At 42.5% G+C, this 21988-nt stretch overlaps 1 long non-coding RNA gene across 1 annotated transcript; it reads right to left on the minus strand.

Annotated features, from left to right (window-relative positions):
* Positions 1-1065: 1065 nt before the first annotated feature.
* LOC308472846 lies at positions 1066-18270 on the minus strand. Its single transcript, XR_013983770.1, has 5 exons — positions 18144-18270; positions 17748-17833; positions 14617-14685; positions 2023-2113; positions 1066-1498 (listed from the first exon to the last, which is right to left on the minus strand). It is a non-coding gene; the product is annotated as an uncharacterized lncRNA (long non-coding RNA).
* Between the last annotated feature and the right edge of the window lie 3718 nt (positions 18271-21988).

Consider the following 21988-nt stretch of genomic DNA (forward strand, 5'->3'; position numbering starts at 1 on the left):
ATCTGAGATGTGCCAAAACTGTGTTCTGGTAAGTTCCAGCTGGGAAAAAAGCCCTGGGCTTGAGATGGAGACCTGCTGTAAATTTCCATTACAGAGGTGGAGTGATCTAACTCTTTACAGCCCAGTCACATGCAGTCACAATACTTGGATGGGGTTACAAGATGTTTGCATATGTTAATGAAGAAAGTCCTCCATCATAGACCACATTGGTTTTTGTTCTCAACTGCTGAGAAGAACAGACGTGCTTTCTCCCTGGAAAAAGCAGCCTGAGGCAAATAGGTTGGAAATGGGAGAGAGAAGGAGGTTTGAATAATAAAGTCATGTCTTTACTGAGAGTGGTATATATCTGATGCAACATATTTCCATTGTTTTTGTAATGTTTGGAGCTAAGTTCTGTCATAAAGCTTTTTGAACCGTTTTTGGGGGGCTGGAGAAGTTAATTTCTAAATGGGAATTAGTTTACAAAGAGAAAAAGTTCTGCTTGAGTTAATTTACAAAATCCGTCAAAGCAGAACTTTGCACTTCTACAGTTAAAGTTTCAAATTTATTATTATTATTATTATTATTATTATTATTTACACTCCCCACCCACCTTTTCTCTTTTTCCTAAAGATATTCTGTAATGCTGCTGCCTTGGCAATCATCACCATATTTTTCCCCCTTTCTCCATTTGTTTTATTCTTCCATTATTGTTATGGCCAACGCATTGCACCGCCTGCCTCTGATTCTCTCTCTCTCCCTAACCACTAAAGTCTCATAACAAACCGACAGAAACATTTACCTGAGGAAGCTTAACAAAAAGAAAACCCCCCAAAGAATATAGAACATGCTGCCCATCATGATGCTACTAACACACACAAAAACCTCTTTGCTAAAAAAACCACGTCCTTTGAATACATTTCCATGAAAGGTCAGGTAAAGGGTTAGAACTACTGGGGTTTTGTCCTCAGAGAGGGAGGGATTCCAAACAGCCGAGCGTTTTAAACATTTATCTAAAAATAAAAATTTAAAAGATAGGTGCTCAGCCTACCAAAATAGATTTAATTTTCTTTTAATGTTCCTGTAAGCCTGCCAAGATTTAAATTGGATGTCTGGATTCAATTCTGGTGGAAGGAAAATGATATTACCCAGTGCAAGCCCACTTTGGGAAAGTTGAGAGCTTTAAAAGTTTTATTTGCTCATCAAAATAACATGCTCAAGCAGTGCACAGCCTACGAGTCTTTCAAAGGCAACCTATTGCACACACCCAGAAGCTATCCATCTCCTGGCATATTTCATATGACTGTGCCAGGGGCAAAGTGTAAGGCTTTTAAATATCAGAGAGGAATTCTTATTTAACTGACTCTCCATTTGATGGGCCTTGCCCACTTATACCTATCTGTTTCCCTTCCTTCATTAATTCGGCCTCACTGTGGTCATCTGTCATTCTGCTGCTTCTGAAGATGCTCCACTCTAATGTGCTCTTTGCTGCTGGATGCTGTTGCTTCTGCCTCTTCTACTGGACCAATGTAAGAGAAACAGAAGAGAAAAAGACTCTTTCGGAAACACAGGAGATGAACATCGCGTCATCACTTTTTGTCCTCTCTTCATATGCAAAGCACAACATCCAGCAATTATCAAATAAATGGTTCTCAAGTTGTGAACGGTGTCTGTTCCAATATGCAACAGAACAATCAAATATTTCATTGGTCATTCCTGTTTGATTCCCCCCTCCAATTTTCTCAGAATCCTCTTTCGGAAAACTATCATTATTAGGCTATGCATGGAACGTTATCATTTTCAGCCACTTACACTGGCTTAAATTGTTTTAGGACTTTTTTCATTATTTTCTCTGGAAAATTGTAACCGATCCTCAATTAGAGCCATGAATTAGATGTCCAGACTATTCTTTTTCTTATTGTTATTAGTCAATCACTTTGCACAAAAGTCTCAGAGAGACTTCACAAAATAAATGCAACAAATTTAAAACCTGGAAAAAAGCAAAATACAAAAATGCTAACCCAGAATACATAAAGTGCTTACCCAATGACACACATATTGATGACAAGTCCATATTAATGAGCTATAGAGGCATCCATACTAAGGCATTTCTTGGTAACGGTGAACAAATGCCCTGTGAAAATGGAATATATTATTTACAGTATGAGAAGACTGAACGAAATACACACACCTGAATTCAACCCACAATCCAGCAGCCACATCTTACACTGGGTAGCACAGAAGTGAATTGTAAGCTGTCGTGGAAAAGTTTTTTTAAAAAAAGGATTAAAGAAAAGAAAACTTCACTCAACGAAACAGAACAGAAGATGTGGATGAAAAATATATTATGACCTCATATTATAAATGAACAGTTAGAGAAAGAAATGGTTGGAAGCCATGCATAAGTCAGAAACACATTCAATCACTGGGAAAACTGTGCACAATTCAACCACCTTGCTATAAAAATGGTTCTTAGAACATTCTTTTTCAACGAGTTACAGGTGGCAAAAATAACTGCAGTGTGATTTTGGCATTTGTTTTCTTCACAAAAGGTGTACAGGTAGTGGAAACATTCAGTGGATGGAAAGACACTAAACAGTAACCAGTAAACTATCTGGTAGGCCTACAGATGCTGCTGAACTACAGCTCCCATCAGTGCCAGCCAGAATGGCCAATGGCCCAGGATGATGGGAGTTGTATTAAACAGATTCATGCACCATATTACAGAAGAAACAGAATAGATGGACCTAATGAGGCAGGCATGGATTTAGTTAATCTTTCGTAATATGGCACCCAGTGCGAGGCCAAAATTTGGTGCCCCAAAATGGATCTTCTCAATTATGGATCTTCTCAATTTTGCATCCCTTCAGCTCTGCGCTCTGTGTGGGTGGACGTCCCAAACAGCCTTAAATCTAGCACTGAGTATGGCCCATCATTGTGCTTTATAACATTTTCAAGATTTTGGACACTTCTGTTAGGAGAGAGAGTCCTCTTTTGATGCTGAGTTGATGAACTCCACAACTCACAATCAGAACATATAAAGGTTCTTTTCCAGTTTCAGTGGTTGAGCTGGTTTTGATATGAAGACTTGAGTCAAAATTCCTGTTTGCTTATGGAGCTCCATGGGTGGCCTCAGGAAATGTACTGTCTACCTTTCTAACCCTCCATATTTATTATGTAGAAAAGTGAGACTGGTGCACACGTTACATTTAATTCTGCTTTCTCCCCTAAGAAGAAATGTCAAAAAAAGCCTCCATTAAGAACCCTGCTGGCATGTGCACCAATCACAAAATTCAGTGCAGACCAACTTGGGTCTGTCTAGGTCAGCTTCATTTCTCCCTCTACCACTCACTATTGATTTTTTCATTTTTTATTTTTAATGCTATAACTTTCATTTAACTTTTGAAAGAAGTGGATGAAATTTGCCTGCCAAATTTCAGAAGGATTGCTGTAGTGGTTTTCCTACAAGGGCAGCCATTGCAATTGGGTGATGGGTGGTGTTTTTTTGTTTGTTTGTTTGTTTTAAGGAATTGCTTAATCTCTTCTAATATTTTGTGAGCAATTAGTTTCAAAACTGCAGACATGAAAATGGCGTCCCTGGGTTTAGAAACAAAACACACACACAGTGCCAAATTGAAAATAAATAGTCTGGCATTTTTTGTGATAACTATCTTTGAATTATTTTTGTGTGTGTGTGTGGTGGGGTGGGGAATTCAAAGTGATTTACTTTCTATGCAAAGTCGTTCCATCCGATTTCAAGATTAACCTGTCAGTTAAAATGAAGATGTCCCTCTACCATCTCCCCTCTACTTCCTGTAATCTTTCTTAAGCTTAGAGACATTTTCGCTCTTGCAAAGCTGCTCCCTCTCCAAAGCATTGGAGACTGCTGCTAAAATCATTACCTCTGATTATAAACTAGACCTGTCAGTCACACAGCAGCTCCCCTCTCCCGCCTTCTGATCCTGGTGTTTTCTTTAAGCTAGAGACATAAGTTTTGATTCTGCAAACCTGCTTGAGATGGTGAGCTTAGAAATATAGTTATGCTTTTAATTGACATTTGTCTGCAGCGTTTTCTAAAATGTCTGGGTTGCTCAGACACTATGAATCACTTCAGGTGGCCGTGCACTTGGTAACTCGGCTCTATAGAGATTCTCCCTCACCTCAAATGAACCCAAGGCTCCTCAGAAGCATCCTGCCTCCTTTTGGGATTCATCCGGATCCCATGTACAGCCCTAGTGTGCTCCCCTGTTTAGTATATTTGTTACATTACCAGCATCTATGTGAAGCCTGAATGAGTAATCAGGGTTCAGCAGACAGTACAATAAGAATGTACAGTGGTACCTCGGGTTAAGTACTTAATTCATTCCGGAGGTCTGTTCTTAACCTGAAACTGTTCTTAACCTGAAGCACCACTTTAGCTAATGGGGCCTCCTGCTGCCGCTGCGCCACCGGAGCACGATTTCTGTTCTCATCCTGAAGCAAAGTTCTTAACCTGAGGTACTATTTCTGGGTTAGTGGAGTCTGTAACCTGAAGCGTATGTAACATGAAGTGTATGTAACCCAAGGTACCACTGTACACTTGAGTACATTCTTGGTTCTTTTGGATTGTGACAGCTGTATTGAATTTGCATTGCTTTCCCTTTTTTAAAAAAAAGCCATATGTATAATTTTTTTGGCAAAGCATGTTTAAGGAGATAAAAGAAATCACTGGGTTAAAACTGACCAAAAGTCCAGAGGTAGCACTATTATCAATTTACGATGGGGTGGAAGGTTCACAGGACTTGCTCACAAATTAATCGACAGCTGCACGAATTATGATAGCTAAGAAGTGGAAGGGGCAAGCAGAATATAAAATGGAAGAATGGTATAAAGAGGTGTGTGATATAGCTATTAATGATAAATTAACATGTGTCATTAAGGTAAGATGGGGAATATGCAGGAGAAATGGTTTTGAGGAGATATGGAGGGTGTTTGTAGAATTTGTACTGTTAAATCGGAAAGGGGTCAAACCATCTCAAGAGGTGTTGAAGTTTTGGGAGGTTGGGTAGTTACAATGGAATGGTCTTGGTGGTGGGGTGCACACTTTTATTCTTGTTTATTTATGATGATTATTTTGTCAAAATAAAATAACCCATAAAACTAGAACCCGTCTTTCCTCCAAGAAGTTCAAGCTGCCATACATGGTTCTTACCATGTCGTGCTAACATCAATCCTGTGAGAGGTAGGTTAGGCTGAGCGACTATGACTGGTAATGAGCAGCATGGCTGGGTGGGGATTTGAACCCTGGTCTCCAGATCCTAGTCCACTACATACCACATTGGCTTCCACTGAATTTATTTTCCAATTTTGGCTTTTGTCTGTTGCCCAGTAGAACTGCTGTGCATTTTTGTGTCTTAAAAGAACAACAGCAGCTGCAAAAGATCTAGAGAGAACCAGGCCAGCACCTTGCAATTTATTGCCTTGTCATAATTGTTCATTTGCCCCAGGAAGGAGTGTATAATAAATCACTTATCCAAATGAGTTTGGGTATTCTACGTTAAAGACATTTGAGTTTAAAACTGCTATTCTTGGCCAATTTACAATGGATAATTCTTGCTACCTGGTTATGTCTCACAAGGTAATCAATACTTGACAGAGCAGGGCAACCTGTAATGATGCAATCTATTGACTGGGTGTGTGACTGCATTCATGCTGTTTGTCATTAGTTGTAATTTTGGGGACAAATCTGTCGTTGGATCTTGAATGGCAGCTATAATATACTCTGCTTGAACACGAAAGTTTGCTCTGTGTTCACAAGTGTAATTGATTTCTTTACTCTTGGCAGGAGCATCACTCAGACTCCAGCCCATCTTCATTTTGCATCTCTTAGGAGCAGAATTAGAGAAGGGGTAGGGCCAACTCCCCTCCTCTCCAGTCATCCTCACCAGGAATGATGGAAGTTGTGGCCTAAGAGCATGTAGAGGGCCAAAGGTTGTCCACTCCTGAATTAGAGATTTGATTTGCTGAATGGCGCTGTGGGTTAAACCACAGAGCCTAGGACTTGCCGATCAGAAGGTCGGCGGTTCGAATCCCCACGACGGGGTGAGCTCCCGTTGCTCGGTCCCTGCTCCTGCCAACCTAGCAGTTCAAAAGCACATCAAAGTGCAAGCAGATAAATAGGTACTGCTCTGGCGGGAAGGTAAATGGCGTTTCCGTGCGCTGCTCTGGTTCGCCAGAAGCGGCTTAGTCATGCTGGCCACATGACCTGGAGGCTGTACGCCAGTTCCCTTGGCCAGTAAAGTGAGATGAGCGCCGCAACCCCAGAGTCGGCCACGACTGGACCTAATGGTCAGGGGTCCCTTTACCTTTAACACAATCTTATTTCTTGGAAAGGGAGCATTTGCGATTGTTGGTTTGACAGAAAGAAACACTGCATAGAATCTGTCATCTTATGCTTGCAACTCCATCTGCAGGAGATGATCTCCTAAAGCATTTTCTCTCCTTTGCTGGCTCCCAGATGATGAATAATCACAGCAATGCCCATGGTTATTACATAATATGGGAGCCATCCACGTGTGCCTTGCATATGTCATATGTTCTAGCTGTCCCTCTTTACAATATTGCAATGAGTGTTGTAATTTAGAGACACTTCCTTACAAGGGACATAGGAATGGGAGTTAAGAGATAATTTAGAGAGGAGCCCCAACATATGTTGTTCCTACCTTTAACTGATAGGCAATAAACCATTATATTAACTTATTTTACTTGACCTTTATGGGGATGAACCCCATGGCGTCAGACGTAAAGAGCAAACAGACATTTGAAGAAGAAGTAGGGCAGCTGAATACTGTGGACAAGAAGAGACCCACACAAATATTGAGACCTGGTTGCAGGAGGCAGCAGGAGAATGGTAATAACAGAACATTTGCAACTGTCATCCAGCCTACAGGTGTCTGTCAACATTACTGAAAAACTGCAGAAAAATCAGGCAAAGATTTGAACTTTATCCATAGGGTACCATAGAGACTGAAGAAAAACCAGATAAACTATCTCTTTTGTTGCATGTTGTTAGAAATAAGTACAGGAGATATACAATTTCCTTTCTGCACAATAAGAAAAGTGAATATAATGCTATAATGACTAAATTCAACGAGTATTGTATACCCCCAAAAGACAGACCATTGAAACACAGAGAATTTTTTGTACACATATGGGAAATTGATGGGGATATAGAGCAATAGAGGCCCATGAGTTAAAAACCTCTTAACAAGCCCTTTGCACTTATTAGACTCTCTGAGAAGATTTTTCTGTAGCATTAAGGAAACCACAGTAAGGAAAAGAAAGTTGCATGAAGAAGGTGTCATTTGAATGGGAGAGGAAAGCTTAAGATATGCAGAGTAGCAGAGCTGGTGAGAGCTCAAGCCAGCATGACTAATGGTCATGGATATTTGGAGTTTAGAGTCCGGCAACATCCAAACAGCCACAGATTCCACACCTCTTCAGGTAAAGGAGGGTGTGCCATCATGAAATATAAAGACACCATATACAAACGTAGGCTACCTATCCCTCATAAGTTTAGTTGGAAAGGGCTCCTTTGGTCTCATTGCCACCACAGCAGAGCTGTACAAATGGAAAGGTGAATCCCACACTTGTTGATTTCTTTCTCCTGCATTGAGGTAAACAAAGGCAGAGCAATTCTAAACAAAGGAAGATGGTGGAACTTAATGCAGTCTTAAATTCAGCAGGTGCAAATTAACTCTATTCCAAACTCATTTCAGGTGATGGGTTACTGCCATCTGAGCCAGCCTAAGTCTGGCAGAGGGAAAACAAACCCCTCTTTTTGCCAGTATAATTGACGCTGAGTTGCCAAGTCACATGACTGAGCTAAATGGAGTTAAGATCCAGTGTAAGTCCCCCTGCCCTGCCTCTCCAGAGCACCCATTTTTCAGGGCTTATGCGTTTTTCACAGTGTGAGGCCTGGCTGAGCCAGGTTGAGTGACTTACACTGGCATAGCCTGGCTGTGTTGTGAACTGATCAGCCGAGCCATAGATCTGCCAAATCCTAACACTCTCAGCTCAGTGGATTTTGGGTTCAGATTGCCCATTTGTAAACTTTCTGCTTAGATCTTTGGGTGGGAGGGGAGTAATTGTTCACATCAACCTTCATTTGTGGTATATTCTCTCAGCCTCTTCATAAATCTGTTTGAGTCATATTCAAATCGTGTAGGACAGTATTAAACTCCAATAAAGATAAAATGAAGTGAATATAAGCCAAAGGTTTATGTTGGGTGCTAGTTGCTAATCCAACAGCGTTTTGTTTATTTAATCATGTTTCGGTGTTTCCGTTCCCCCTTCTCACTATAATTCTTCCAACTTTGCTCCTGTAGTTCCACACTTCTCATCTATTTTTCTCTCACAGTTAGGTATTATAGCACTCATTCTTTGCTTCGGTTAATGGAAAATGACCTTTTGGTTTCAGGCTTCATATCTGTACCTCTCTTATGGCTGGGCGACAAACCGCCGAATGAATTTCTCTGAATTTCTCTTTCAACAATTCAACACCGCCGTCATACGAAATGTCTTTCTACTTGTATTAATTTTTTGGGTCACTGGTGTCTTCCCCATTTTTTAATGTCTTCATTTATATATGTAAATGCTGCTTTTTATATTTAAGAAAACCCATGAAATTTTTCTTAAAATTGAGTCTTTTTCTAACGTTATTAATAATTGTCTTTTCAGCTGCAACATTCGGTTTCACTTCCCCTCAACTTCTCTGTTGCTAAGCTAGATTTCTTCACTGCAACTTTTAAAAGTGCTTTTCCTCTATCAAAACAACCGAAGTTTTGTATTATTATGTGTTCTTAAGTGTATGCAATTGTGCCTCTTACACAGATGGAAAGCTCTTTGATCCAGCAGAACCTTCCATCAGCAGGATAGGAAGGGAGGCAAATTTTATGGATTTCCTCCTCCCTCTGCTGCCCTCCATGTCACTTCTCATACTGCTTGAAAGGATCACCCAGCCCTCCAGTATAAATTTCGGAGGAGCAGTGGAAAGTATGAATCAGCAAACCAGCCTTCATTTCCACTGAGGAAAGGCCTCATTAGATCAAGGAGCCTTCCATGATTGCAATGCGCCTCATTGGACATGTCAAGTCATTATGGATATGGATTCATAATTATAATAATTATTAGCACAGAATCATCTATACTGACACAGCAACTCTCCAGGGTATCAGACAGGGATCTTTCCCTGCCTGCCCTACTTGGGTTGTAGCAAGGACCCTCTGCGTGCAAAGGAAACATTCTAGCAGTGAGCTATGGCCTTTTCCCCAAAGTGACAACCCAGGGTGATCTGATTCTCTCTTTCTGCTGCTGCTGCTTGTGACAGAAGCAGAGCTTCCCTTCATTTTTGCTGCCTGCAAATAGGATGGTGACTTGAGGGGGATATTCCAACTTAGCCCTAAAACCACAAACCTTGGGACAAGCAAAGATCTAGTGGATCTCGGGCTCAGCCAGTGGTATAGCGTGGGGGGAGCACAGGGGTGGTTGCCCCAGGTGCAAAATTGTTAGGGGGAGCAGAATTTCAACACCTGGTGCTGCCTCAATACAGCTGTGTGCTTCTGTTGCTGGGATCCATTGAAAAGAACTTCTCCATGGGAACCGGGAAGTGACCTCTCCAGACAACAGAAGGACTCTTCTTTTCTTATCTCTGCAGCTGTGATATCCTGGGCGACGCAGACACTGTTAGGTAGTTGAATGTGCATGTGTCCTCCATCCATTTTTGTACTCCATCCGTTTTCCTCCCTCTCCCCCTTCTGTGCAGCCCTGGGTGCTATCAACCCATGCTACACCACTGGGCTCAGCTGACTGGTTCCTGGCACAGACAGACTACACCAGCATAATCCCCTCATCCTTGCTCAACGAGAGATGTGATGGCATGAATCCTGGCTCAGCCACCTGAGCTGAGATTGGCAGATCTTATGCTGGTGTAAACTCTGAAAAATGGGGGGGATGGCAGTTTCAAGAATGGATGGAGTGGGGAGACTTATGCTACATCGAAACTCTGCTCAGCTCAGTCACATGACCTGGTAACCCAGCAAAACCTGGCAAAAAGGGTGGTTCAAATCAAATTATTCTGAAAGCTTGTTTTCTCTCTTCCAGGCTTTGGTGAGCTCAGCCTATAGTAGCTCCCTTGCTGAACAAAGTTTATAGCAGGGTTAATTTACACCAGCTTAAGTTCAGCTATTATTAAGTTCTACCAGCTTCCTATACATAAGGGAAGTGGCCATGGGAATTATGTTTTCAAAGCCGAATTTTGTGTTTTTTCCTCCACTTTCACAGAATCAGTGCATATAAGCAACCCTGGCTATTGCTGCCAATTGAATCAAGGGGGCAGAATAATTTTGCACAGTGAAGGCTATACGCTTTAGCATTTGCAACTCAGAATGTCTTTTTTAAAAGATGCTCATAAAAAAATAAAATTTAATGAGCAATTTTTAAAAATAAAAAGTTGGGCAGTTTTATTTGCTATCTTTGCCTGCAGGTTCCATTGCAATTATGCTGGTTAGAAACATGTAACAAACATATTTAAAACTGAATATATAACAAGTTTATTATATTTTACAACCTGATCCTCAAGGCATAAAGCTGAGTAGGTCCTTTATTGGGCTAAGTGTTGATATCGTTTATTGGATCTACACATTCCAAGTTAATTCTGTCAAATCACCCAATAAGGAGAAGGTCATGGAACTAAACCCCAGAGTTATCGCAAAAGTTTACAAAATGTTTTAACAACTGTTTGGTACAATGAGAGTTTCTGCATCCATTTTAGTGAAAGCAACATGACTAACAGAAAGATACTGACTTGGGTCTGAAATTAAAGCACTCCTTTCCGTTCACAAAAATGTATTTGAACCAGATCCTGCTAGCATAAAAGTGGGAGGTGATAGTGGTCCACATGGTGGGCAAGAGCAACAGAGCTATCCTCCTGGCACTGCAGTCACTACAACTTATCTTGACAGTGCTGAGGTGATATATGGTGGGTGAGATCAGGGCTGCGTGTGCTACACATCATTAAGTGTGATGGGTAGGACTTGTTCTTAGTATGTTACTGGGTGGAGGAATGGCAGGAGGCACCAGCTAGGGCACCTCCCAAGGGAAGAAAGTTTAGAGCCAGGGGATTGGTGGTGGGATGACAATGAGTGATCAGAGGGAGAAGAGAGAGCAGACTGGGAGGAAGAGGTGTCAGAAGCTGAAGAGGTAACAGGGTTTAGTGAGCAGGAAGAGGCTGGGGCAGAGAGCAGTCTAGAATCCGAAGCAGAAGCAGAAGGGGGTCAAGAAGCAGAGTGGAGGCAAGCTGGTGAAGAAGCCAAGGGATCTCGCCCTCCTATTGTGACCAACTTCCCTCCCTTCTGATCTTCCATAACGCAAAGAAGAATGAAGAGGGCAAAAAGAGACAAGACAATAAAGGCTTAGGCTTCTGGGGAAGGAACCAGGAGAGGAACCTTAGAGAGTTGTGGAAAGGCAGGGACCTTCAGTCCTCACAACTGCCTCATTGGGGCAAGGCCTACTGGGAAGAGTTGCTGTGATCACTAGGCCTGCATTGTTCTGGGTCCTTTGAATAAAGAGTTAACTTCACTGACTCCAGGTGTTTTATTGCTGACCTGTCCCTGACTCTGGCTGCTGACACCTTGTGAGCATTTTATGTATTTTGCATTGCTCCAGCAGATCCACACCGTACATTTAAAGCAGGCCCAGCACACATTTAAAGCATGTGACTCTGCCCACAGAATCCTGGGTCACATGACTGAACTGAACAGAGTTAGGATCCAGAGTAAGCCCTCTCCCACCTTCCCAGTCTTGCCCCCTCCCTTCCAGGTGTCCAGGGCTTATCCTGGCATATGTTCTGCTGGCTCGGCTCAGCCAGCTGGGTCACAGCTGAGCCATGATGGGGGAATTACATCATGTCAGCATATCTTTGGCTGAGACTGGCACAAGGCAGCTGATCCAGGAACCAACCACATCCCAACTTGCTCATCCCAAGCAGATCAAGGGATAGTATTTTGCCCTTAGATGGAAATCTAATAGAGGGGCTACTTCTGCATCTCCCCAAATGGGGACAGGGAATAAGATGTAGATTTTGGTAAAATGTGCCTATTCTGTACATAAAGACACAAATTTAAAAATAATGATTATTACTGAAAAATAAATACATCTCATCATAGCGAGGAAAACTGTGCCCAGATGACTTGTATGATGTCAATATGCTTCCCAGGTGCTAACTTTTGATGGACAGCTTCAAGGTACCTGCTCTCCCTTTTAACACTTTTTTTTTTTGTCTTTCCAATTGGTTTCAACCAGACACTATTTCAAACAGAGAACTGTCCTCTCTAAAGTAGGACAGATGGTCACCCCAAACTGTAATGACCTCTGAAACATGGGTGCTCCCCCAATACAGCTGCTTGGGCTGCCCTGGTAGGAAATCAACAGTGCTGTTAGTCAGCCTTTTGGGAGATGTTGGATGTTGTTGGAACCATTCCTGAATTCCTACATGCAGTGAATACAAGAGACCAGAAGTTGTTGACCCAGATGCCAAAGTGTACACTTTTTAAATGAAAGTGAAGGAGATTAGTTGATAAGCTTGTTTTGATCTTGGCTTATGCCTGATCCTTATGGGGTCTGGCAGCTTTCAGAGATGAAAATCTGCCTTGGGCAATTATGTCAAATGTAGTCCTGACCCCAGCTAGGCATTGCATCAGCATTTGTAATGGAAAAAGTGCATCTGCTTCTTGATGGAACCAGAGCCCTCAAGGCAATTCTAACTACAATAGTTGATGACGTCCAGGAAGGAAGTGCTTTCAGTAGAGGAACAAAACATTAAGTAACATTAACCTCAGGGAATAAACTCCGGGATAATCCTGGTTGAGTCAGCCTGGTCAAAATAGCTGATTTGTTTATAAAGGTCCACAATCATTATAGCAAATTGTTTGGTTGATGCTGCTTGAATGCTAGTAGAGTGGGCTAGGGACAAAAAATAGCGGATATGGGTAACATCTAATTATTTTTCTTGGTGCTTCCCAAAGGTTTCTGGTCAGCCACTGTAAGAACAGGACACTGGACTGAATGGATCACTGGTCTGATCTAACACGGCTCTTATGTCCTTCTGCTTCTCATTCTCCCTTCAAATGGCATGAGTGTGGCATGCTTGGGATCATCCCGTTTATCCACATAACATCCCCTGTGAGCTACGTTTGGTTGAGGGCTGGCATCCTATCCCAAGCTCCCTAGTGAATTTCAAAGTTAAGCAAAAAATTCAACCTGGGTTCCCCAACTTCCCATCCAGATTTTTGCATTCTAGTTACACCATGATGACTCTCTGAAAATGGATGTCAGACCTCACCAACAGCAACAAACAAACAAACCTCATACTATAAAGAGATTTTCTTGATTGCTCTGTAATGGAGTGATTTGACACTGATTTAGCATCAACACAATCTGTTGTCCAGATGCGGGGCTCACATACGGTAATTCACAACATTGAGCCAGATTCAACTAAATAGTTGGTCTAGAAGAAGCCAGCATAACAAGTCCTGCCACTGCAATGGGGCTTTGCTCTGAACCCCCCAAATCATCTCTGAGTGGGTCAGGAGAACCCTCAGAACAGTGCATGAGGGGAGATCCTTCTGGCAAGTAGAAATATTGAATTTCTCCCATTATCTTTTTGGTAGCGGAGAAGGAACATGCTTTCTCCTCCATCACAGAAAATAATGTAGCTGCTCAAGTAAATGCCTTAACCAACCCTTCATCATGTAAGAACAACCAAGGGAGCAGAGGCCAACCAGCTACATTAGAAAAAAACAAAACACAGATCTTGTCTTAAACTGTGTTGGTGAATGCCATTCTTGCAGTATGTTGTCATTTTTTTTATTAATGCATTTATATTCTTCCTCTCTGGCTGCCTAATGACTCACGGATGGAGCTATTAAGGAGAGTAGTTGTGAGAAATAATGAGCTTTATAAGCAGGAAAATATCTCGGAGATTTTGCTTCCAGGGAGCAGCTAGCTGATGATTTGAATAGTGGTAATTCTGATCAGCTTTCATATTTCCATGCACTATGTTTCCCTGATGGGCCAAGGCTCTCTCTAGGATCAACAGATGGGCCACTGATGGCAGATCAGGTGTAGGGAAGGTGCATGACTTCAAATGTGGGAAATGTTTAATGTGAACTTCCCCACTGCTCATGTATATGGTCCCATTCAGCATCAGCTCCAGCCCCTTTCAAGCTGAAGTGGAATCAAAATGTACATTGTATTCTGTCTCCTAACTCTTCCCTTTCTAACCTGTTCTTGAACTTCTCCAAGCCAAAGACCTTACCTTAAGGGAGGAAGAAGATACAATACTGCCAGTGTGGTGTAGTAGTTAGTGTGCTGGACTAAAAACCTGGGAAACCAGAGTTCTAGTCCCTACTCAGCCACGACATTCACTGGGTGACCTTGGGACAGTCACTGTCTCTCAACCTTGCCTATCTCACAGGGTTCTTGTAAGGATAAAGAAGAAGATGGAGAACCGTATATGCCACCTTGAGCTCCTTGGAGGGAAAAATGGGATATAAATGTAATCAGTGCTATTTTTCTAGACGAAGTGGTGCTGGAACTCACCATGAACACTTCCCTCATGGCAATGGAGCCCACCTGAGAGGTGTCAGAACTGAGTTCTGGTGTGTTCGGCTGAAAAATAAGAAGCCCTGAATGAAATAAATAATAAGAATATGAAGATAGGAGATAACTTGCACTCCTTGCCTGGCAATGAAACATCATTTCCTTTTGGTGTGATTATGAGGCATATAATTTTAATGAGACTAGTTCCCCACCCCACAAAACCCATTCTGGAAGGTACCTGGAACCACCTCTACCTGGAGGATGGGAGATGTAATGAAAATGTTAAACAGTTGGCATCTGAGCAGCAGAGAGAGGGAGGGGTAGGTTGGTTCTTTTTTGGGCCAGGCTATGAAATATATACTTGAAGGTGCTACTGGGTGCAGGGTGATGCTTCCTTGGAACTATGACTGCTTGCTTGTGTGCCTTCTTTCTTCATATCTAGGTGTCACAGGAAGCAGTATGGCAGGCAGGGCAACCTGGCTTCCTGATGGTGTGTGTTGCTGCCTGGTGCTGGGAGGTGGAGAGGCAAGACAGGAAGGAGTTTGGCAGGTGCAGTTGCAGTGCAGTTGCAGGTGTAGGGGATCAGATTGGTTCTGCTACTGAGCCTGCACTGCACTGAGCTCCCTGGCGCTTTGTATGGTGAACAGGTCAGGTGAGCAATGCTGCCGTGACAACCACTGTTGATCAGAAGCGCTGTATCTCAGCAGTAGATCATCTGATTGACATGGAGAAGGTCTCAGGTTCAATCCTTGGTCCTTGCAGGATAGGTTAGGAAGGCTTTCTGTCGGAAACCCAACAGCCAGGGTAGACCAATGGTTTGTCTATGTTGCGTGCCCAGGTTGGGGACCCATCTTAAACAATAAACAATAAATAATGAGACACAAGAAGTTCTTATTTTGGGTGAAATCAGGCCACAACTTGATTGACTACAGATGTAAGAGGTTTGGCATAGGCATTGAATAGACCACACTCCTTCTGGTCTGCCTGCCAGAAGTACTTAATTTGAGGTCAACAGGAAGTGAGGGAGTTCCCTCTCTGGATTGTGCCTGGGAATCCAGACAGAAGCATGTCCCATGGATCCCTTTAATGGGATACTCCATTTACTGGAGGGGCAGGCAGAAACTATAACCTTCCCTCTCAAACAAATGCATAATAAACCACACTGCAAATCTGCAGTTTTTGATAAGGAAACCAGTTGTGTCATGCAGTATCTTCTGAAATAGAAGGTAAACAGATATAAGGCAGATAATCTGTCACATAGGAAATCAGTTTCATTTCACATAAACAGCTGGCGACACCTGTGAGTAATTTCAATGCATGGAGCAGCGACTGAGGTTTTGAAATGTAGCGACTGTGCTACAGTGTCATTCCCGAAGCAATTGCAGTGGGCGTCAAAATATTTATCGACCTCCAGCAGAACTAGATCATTAAGAAAGAAGAAGTGTGCATGTTAAGGTCAGCCGACCTGAGAAAGGAAGAAGGGCTGAAATCAATGAAGACATCTCCCCTGTTTGAAAGCATAAGCTGCTGATTACCATTCGGTACACAGGAGAATGCCTGTGTACTCTGCTCCAGAGGGAGGCTTGGGGGCTCAAAGAAAGCCCCACAGAGAGACAAGGTGCCTTAGGCAGGCTTGAAGCAAAAACACTGTGAATGATTAATTACTTCAGCAAAGTTGGTGTTCTAAAGAAAGCACAAATGTTGCAGGCTTTATTTGCACAGGGAGGTGGGAACCCACAAAACTATATTTCAGTAATTCCCTGAGTCTGAAAGTGCTCAAGTGTCAGTGCAATGGGGTTGCCATCTTTTCTCCGACAGGCTTCATTTGCCTTTGCTGCATGGCAGGCAGACGTTCAACAGGTCCAGGGCATGCAGTGGAGGGGAAAGCATCACCTGCTCATCTTTTGCAGTCGTGCAGCTCTTCATGGCACCAGAGCCCTCCCAAAAAACAAAATGGCAATCCTAGAGTGTAATGATGAAGCCATCACAATTGTTTAGAGAAGAGAGTTTTGGCTAAAAGGGGAAAACCCCGGGACTGAAAAGCACTAATTGCACGCTAACCACATGGATTTGTAAATCTGATTTCTTCGTTGATGTGATCTCTAGTGAACAGAAGTGCTCTTGGCTCAGATAATGGGCTTATAAGTCAGATGGCTTATAAATACCACTGGTGGCACTTGACTATTCCTTCTCTCTAACAGCACAGAAGTGCAGCATAGGCCTGGTTCTCACAAGCAGATGGGATGGCAAAGTTGCTTCGGGGCTGGATGAGTCCAGACTATGAGCCACTTTTTGTGGTGGAGGAGGGAACTGGAAGACAGATGTTGGTCAGTGGAGCGACACAGGAGGAGCTGCATTGCAGAGCAGGCTAACCAATGCCAATTACTGAGAAGGCAGGGAGCAAAGTATCGGGGAGTTAGGCACGGTGCAGGTGCAATGGCAGAACCGATCTGCTTCCGCTTCTGCACTGTGCTGCATTGTCCTTAGCAGTAACTTTGCCCCTATCGGTCACTGGCAGCGAGGGTGGCATTAGAAAGCCAGGCCAGCCATCAACCACACCTGCACCACCAGCCACAACTGCACGGCACTAAGCGGAACATGCCAAAGTCAGAAGTGGGGGAGGCAGGGTGGTGACAGGGATGTTGCATGTCCCCAGGGCCCACTATACATGTTTTGCTGCCCTGTGTTTGGTTTCAGTACTTGAGGAAGCATAAGGTGGGTGAGGGAAGCATAAGCTCTTACGGAACGTTTCAATATCCATTTCAAAGCACTGTGGATTTAAGTAACCCTGCTCAGTTTGTTCAAGGTGTAGCAGAGATATGTAAGAGATAGAGACATGCTTCCATCTCTGTGCCAAGGATATGAGATGTCTGTACCTCCCTTTTGCACCAGAGCTGTCATTCTGCCATGATTGTGCTTTGAAGTTTCTGATTAGATTCGGGGGGCTGACTCGTATTTGATTCTGCCCGCCCAACCCACCCAAGGATCTGCTAATCTTGCAAGAACAGGCTCTTCTTGTGAGATTTACAATGCTTTCTTGCTTCCAAATGCCTTGAAATATCCTCCAATTTTGTTGCAGTATTTCAACAACCCCTGGCTGAGCAGAACAAATAATAATAAAAAATCAATACCTTTTTTTACCTTGGTACAGGAGGTCAGCACAACATCAGTGCACCTCTTCAGCCCGCTTAAAATCCTCGTGTTATGACGGGACTTGCTAAAAGCATAAGTAGAGACAAGAATCTGTTGAAAGGTGCAAGCTCACCACTTTAGACCTCAGTAGGAAACTTTCAGAAACAAACCAACTGTAGTTATAATTAGAGGTGGGAACATTTGCAGTCTCTGGCAAATAGTTTCCAACTTGGCTCCAGTTTCCACTTCACAGTCACAGAGAGAAGTGTGTGTTCATGCAGTGGGAGATAGAACCCAGGAAAGTAGTACCCAGCCTGTGTTTTATTGTTTCTATTTGTTCATTCTTTGACCTGCTTTTTGCTAATCTGCCAAACTCAAAAGCCTTGTTCACTTACCAGAGCAAAGAGAGTCCTGGAAGATGACCTCACAGTTCCTGCTCTGAAAACGGCACCTTGGAGCTGTGTTCCTCTGCATTCCTCTTCCACAACACCACTTTGTGGGACACGTAAGGCAGCAAAGAACTTCAAACATACATCTGCAGATGGGTGGATCCTGCCATAGTCTTACCACTTGGTAATTAACCCTATGAAACTTGCAATTGAGTGACTCCATTCAGCCTAGCTTGCAAATCAACCCTTAATAGACCCGCTTCATGCTCCCTGAAACTGCACTGATGATTCATCTGATATAATTACTGTCTTTAACACAAACAAAAAAAGTGGGGCGTTTGGGGGTTAAAGCATTGAAGAGTGGCAGCTTTCGGTTTCTGATAGAAGTTGTGTATGGAATGACAGAGGTCAAGCAAAAGAATTTTAGCACTCAAGCGAACTTGTGACTGTTGTAGCAGCAGCAGGGTGGCTGTGACAAAGTGCAGTGACATTTACAAAATTCTTTGATTGCTAGGGACGATTAGGTGCCCTGCTTTGTCAAAGGAATAGGTACTATCTCTCTGTAACTGCTGTAAAAGAGACAGTGCTCAGAGGAATAAGTTGCAATAAAAGTTAGTTAAGCATCAAGGCTGGTAATATTGGCAACTGTAATTCTGGAAACTGTGACATGTTTGGCCTCCTGTGAATGCAGCTTTTGCATGTGTGTGAAAACAAGTGCCACTAGAAATAATGAACGCTTCTCATTCAGACTAGCAAAAGTTCAGACCCTCCAAGTGTCCCTATTTTCCAGGGACAGTCCCAGATTCACAGAATCCATCCCAGTTTCTGATTTGATCCTAGAATGTCCCGCTTTTCCTTTGGAAGTCCCTATTTTCATCTGAGAAATATTGGAGGGTATGGAGTTATGTAACCCCTGAGCCAAGGACATAAGTAACTAGGCAACCTTTAGAAAAAATCTGAAGGCAGTCTTGTAGAGGGAATTTTTTTAATGTTTAATGTTTTATTATGTTTTTATATTTGTTGGAAGCTGGAGGTGTATAAATAATAAAATCATCATCATCATTGTCATGGAATAGGATGTCCCAATTTTCATCAGAGAAATGTTGGAGTTTATGAAAATTCAGATTAACAAATGTGACCACCACTGTTGGAGGCAGTATACTAGGAATCACAGGTGAGTAGGCATGGTGAGGAAAGGAGGCTTGACTAGATAGGCCTATGGCCTCACTCAGCAGGCTGCTTTGTACATTCCTGTATTCTATATCCTGACTGAGAGGCCTAAAATCTCTTGAGAAATTTCACAAATTTCGATCAATTTTCTTTCAATATAATTTCTATAGCCTTGAGCAGAGAATGTTGCTTTTAGTAGCAACTTAATTTGGTAGCAACTTAATGTGACTTGCCTAGGTATGGCAGAGAAATTTGGCCTGCTTTGCAATTTAATCCAAAAAAAGCTGCCTTATTCATACTTCCCGAAACAATATGTAGACAGAGATGCAGCCATCCTTTGAAATGTGCACATCTCCAAATTTTGTGGTGCAATTCTCTAACCAAACAATGAATAAAAATAATAATAAATGAACGTATTAGGACAAAGTGTGCATAAAAATGCATATATTGTCAAAAACAACACACAAAATGCATTTTATTAGGGGAAAGTGCTTGTCAAAATGTGTGTATTAGGCAAAATTGCATACAAAAAGTTGAACTGCACATTAAAATGTTTATGAATTTTTGTTAGGATTTTTAAAATGCAAATTTATGCCAATATGTGGAGAACTTATCCTACATTTGGGGAAATGAGAAACAGGGAGAAAATGGAACAGACAGATCCATCAATTCCTAGACCCAACCTCATCAAAGTTTATTTTAAGTTCCCTTAAAATTCACACAGGTTTTCCTCCTGAAGAGGACCATCCGAATTTGCCTCCAATTATGGTTTTAGCCACAATTGATAGGCTGCATTTGGCTTTTTGTTTTAGCAGGGTGGGAAGCAAAAGCCTGGTGTGTAAACAACAACAACAACAACAACAACAACACATTATTTGTACACTACCCATCTGTCTGGTGCTGCCCCAGCCATTCCAACAGAATGTACAAAAGCACAAAAGAACATCAAACATTAAAAGCTTCCTGGTACAGGGCTGCTTTCAGATGTCTATGGAAGGTCATATAATTATTTATCTTTTTGTGACTACCAAGAAGACCCTCTGCCTCATTCCCTGTAACCTCACTTCTTGTAATGAAGGAACCACCAGAAGGCCTTTGGAGCTAGACCTCAGGGTCTGGGTTGTACGATGGAGTCTCTCCTTCAGGTATAGAGGGCTGAACCAGGGCTTAAAACAACAATAAACTATAAGTGGTGGAATAATATGGCTGCGTGTAGGAGATGGAAATCACCTAGTGCATGCCTTTTTTCATAGGAGGGGTTGTATTTTCAAGTTTTCTCTTAGAAATGATGTCTACCACACACATCTCTAGTGGTGGATGTAGTGGGACTACCTGTCTTTTGCATAATAATATGCTCCTCATTCCAGGCACATGACACCATGTCATGACAAATGTGTAGCTTGATGATGATGAATGAGGTGTGCTGCACAAAACAGCGGTATCAGCTGCACATCTTCCCAGTTGTGTGGGACAGATGGGATGTGGCAATTTGACAGGCATGAATAAATGTGGGACATTATCTTTGTGTTTATGCTTGGATGAAATGGGATTAGCCTTCTCAGTCCTTCTTTGCACACCTTATTCTGAAAGACTAATAGAACAATCTTAATTATGGAAAGCCAGTGTAACCCAGACTGGTATAATATACCCCAAATCCAAGGATCGTCTGAGTGGGACTACTACCAGGCGAGCCAGCAAGTGAGGGTAGGCTGGAGTTTTCAGGATTGGGCCCAGTGACACATGACCAAGCTGAATGGAGTTTGGAATAGATGTAAGCCGTGATCGCATCCCACCCCTCAGCACACACCCAAAATACACTGGTGTAAGTTCCACCTGGCTGAACCAGGGTGAAGGTTTTATGCCAATGGATCTCCACCTCAGCTGAAAGGAAGGACCTGTGCCAGTCTAACGCTGGCTCAGCAATGAAAGCCCAAGAGCTGCTGAATCCACACTCTCTCATCCCAGCAGATATCAGGTTTGGATTGCGCTATAAAATGACTTTGGGTGTTGTTGTTTTTATTAAAGATTTACTTGGGCAACAGAAGTACTGCTTTCAGTTCCTTTCTACAGATCAGCTACATTCAATGTGGGACACTATTGTTATAGACAGTGTAAGGTTGGGGGAGAAGAGAGGTGGCAGGAGAGAGCAGGGGAGAGAGAAAGGGGGATAGTACACTTTCCCACTTTTGCATAGTGCATGAGTGATGTTTTTGTGTCAGCGTCACATGGTTAAGTTCTTTATCTATTCATTTATTGGTTTCTGTTTATGGTGAGAGAGACTGGGGGTCCCAGGGCATGGTTGGTTGCCTTCAGTTGACTGCACTGAGTTTTGTTTGTTGGGTCAAAGTAGCCAGAAGCGACTGCATCCACCCATTGTTAAGATTACACAATCATAGAATCTTAGAGGGGTCATCTAGTCCAACCCCCAGCAACACAATAGAAAATGCGAATGGAAAATAGAATGGAAACGCAATAGAAATGCAATAGAAGGAAAGGCCGACTCTTGCAAAGACCTGTTTTTTGTGGTTGTCTGATGTGGAGAAGTATATAGAACGTCTAGATTTCTTACTAAGGCTCTATAAATTTGTGTAACAAAATTTAAATGGAGTGTGGGAAATGATTTATCCTCTGAAGGTCAAGGAGTAGAAATGTAAAACACTATTAGTAGCAGTATTCTTGTT

The sequence above is a fragment of the Podarcis pityusensis genome (assembly GCF_964106645.2).
Source record: "Podarcis pityusensis genome assembly, chromosome: 3".
In the NCBI taxonomy this organism is placed as follows: domain Eukaryota; kingdom Metazoa; phylum Chordata; class Lepidosauria; order Squamata; family Lacertidae; genus Podarcis; species Podarcis pityusensis.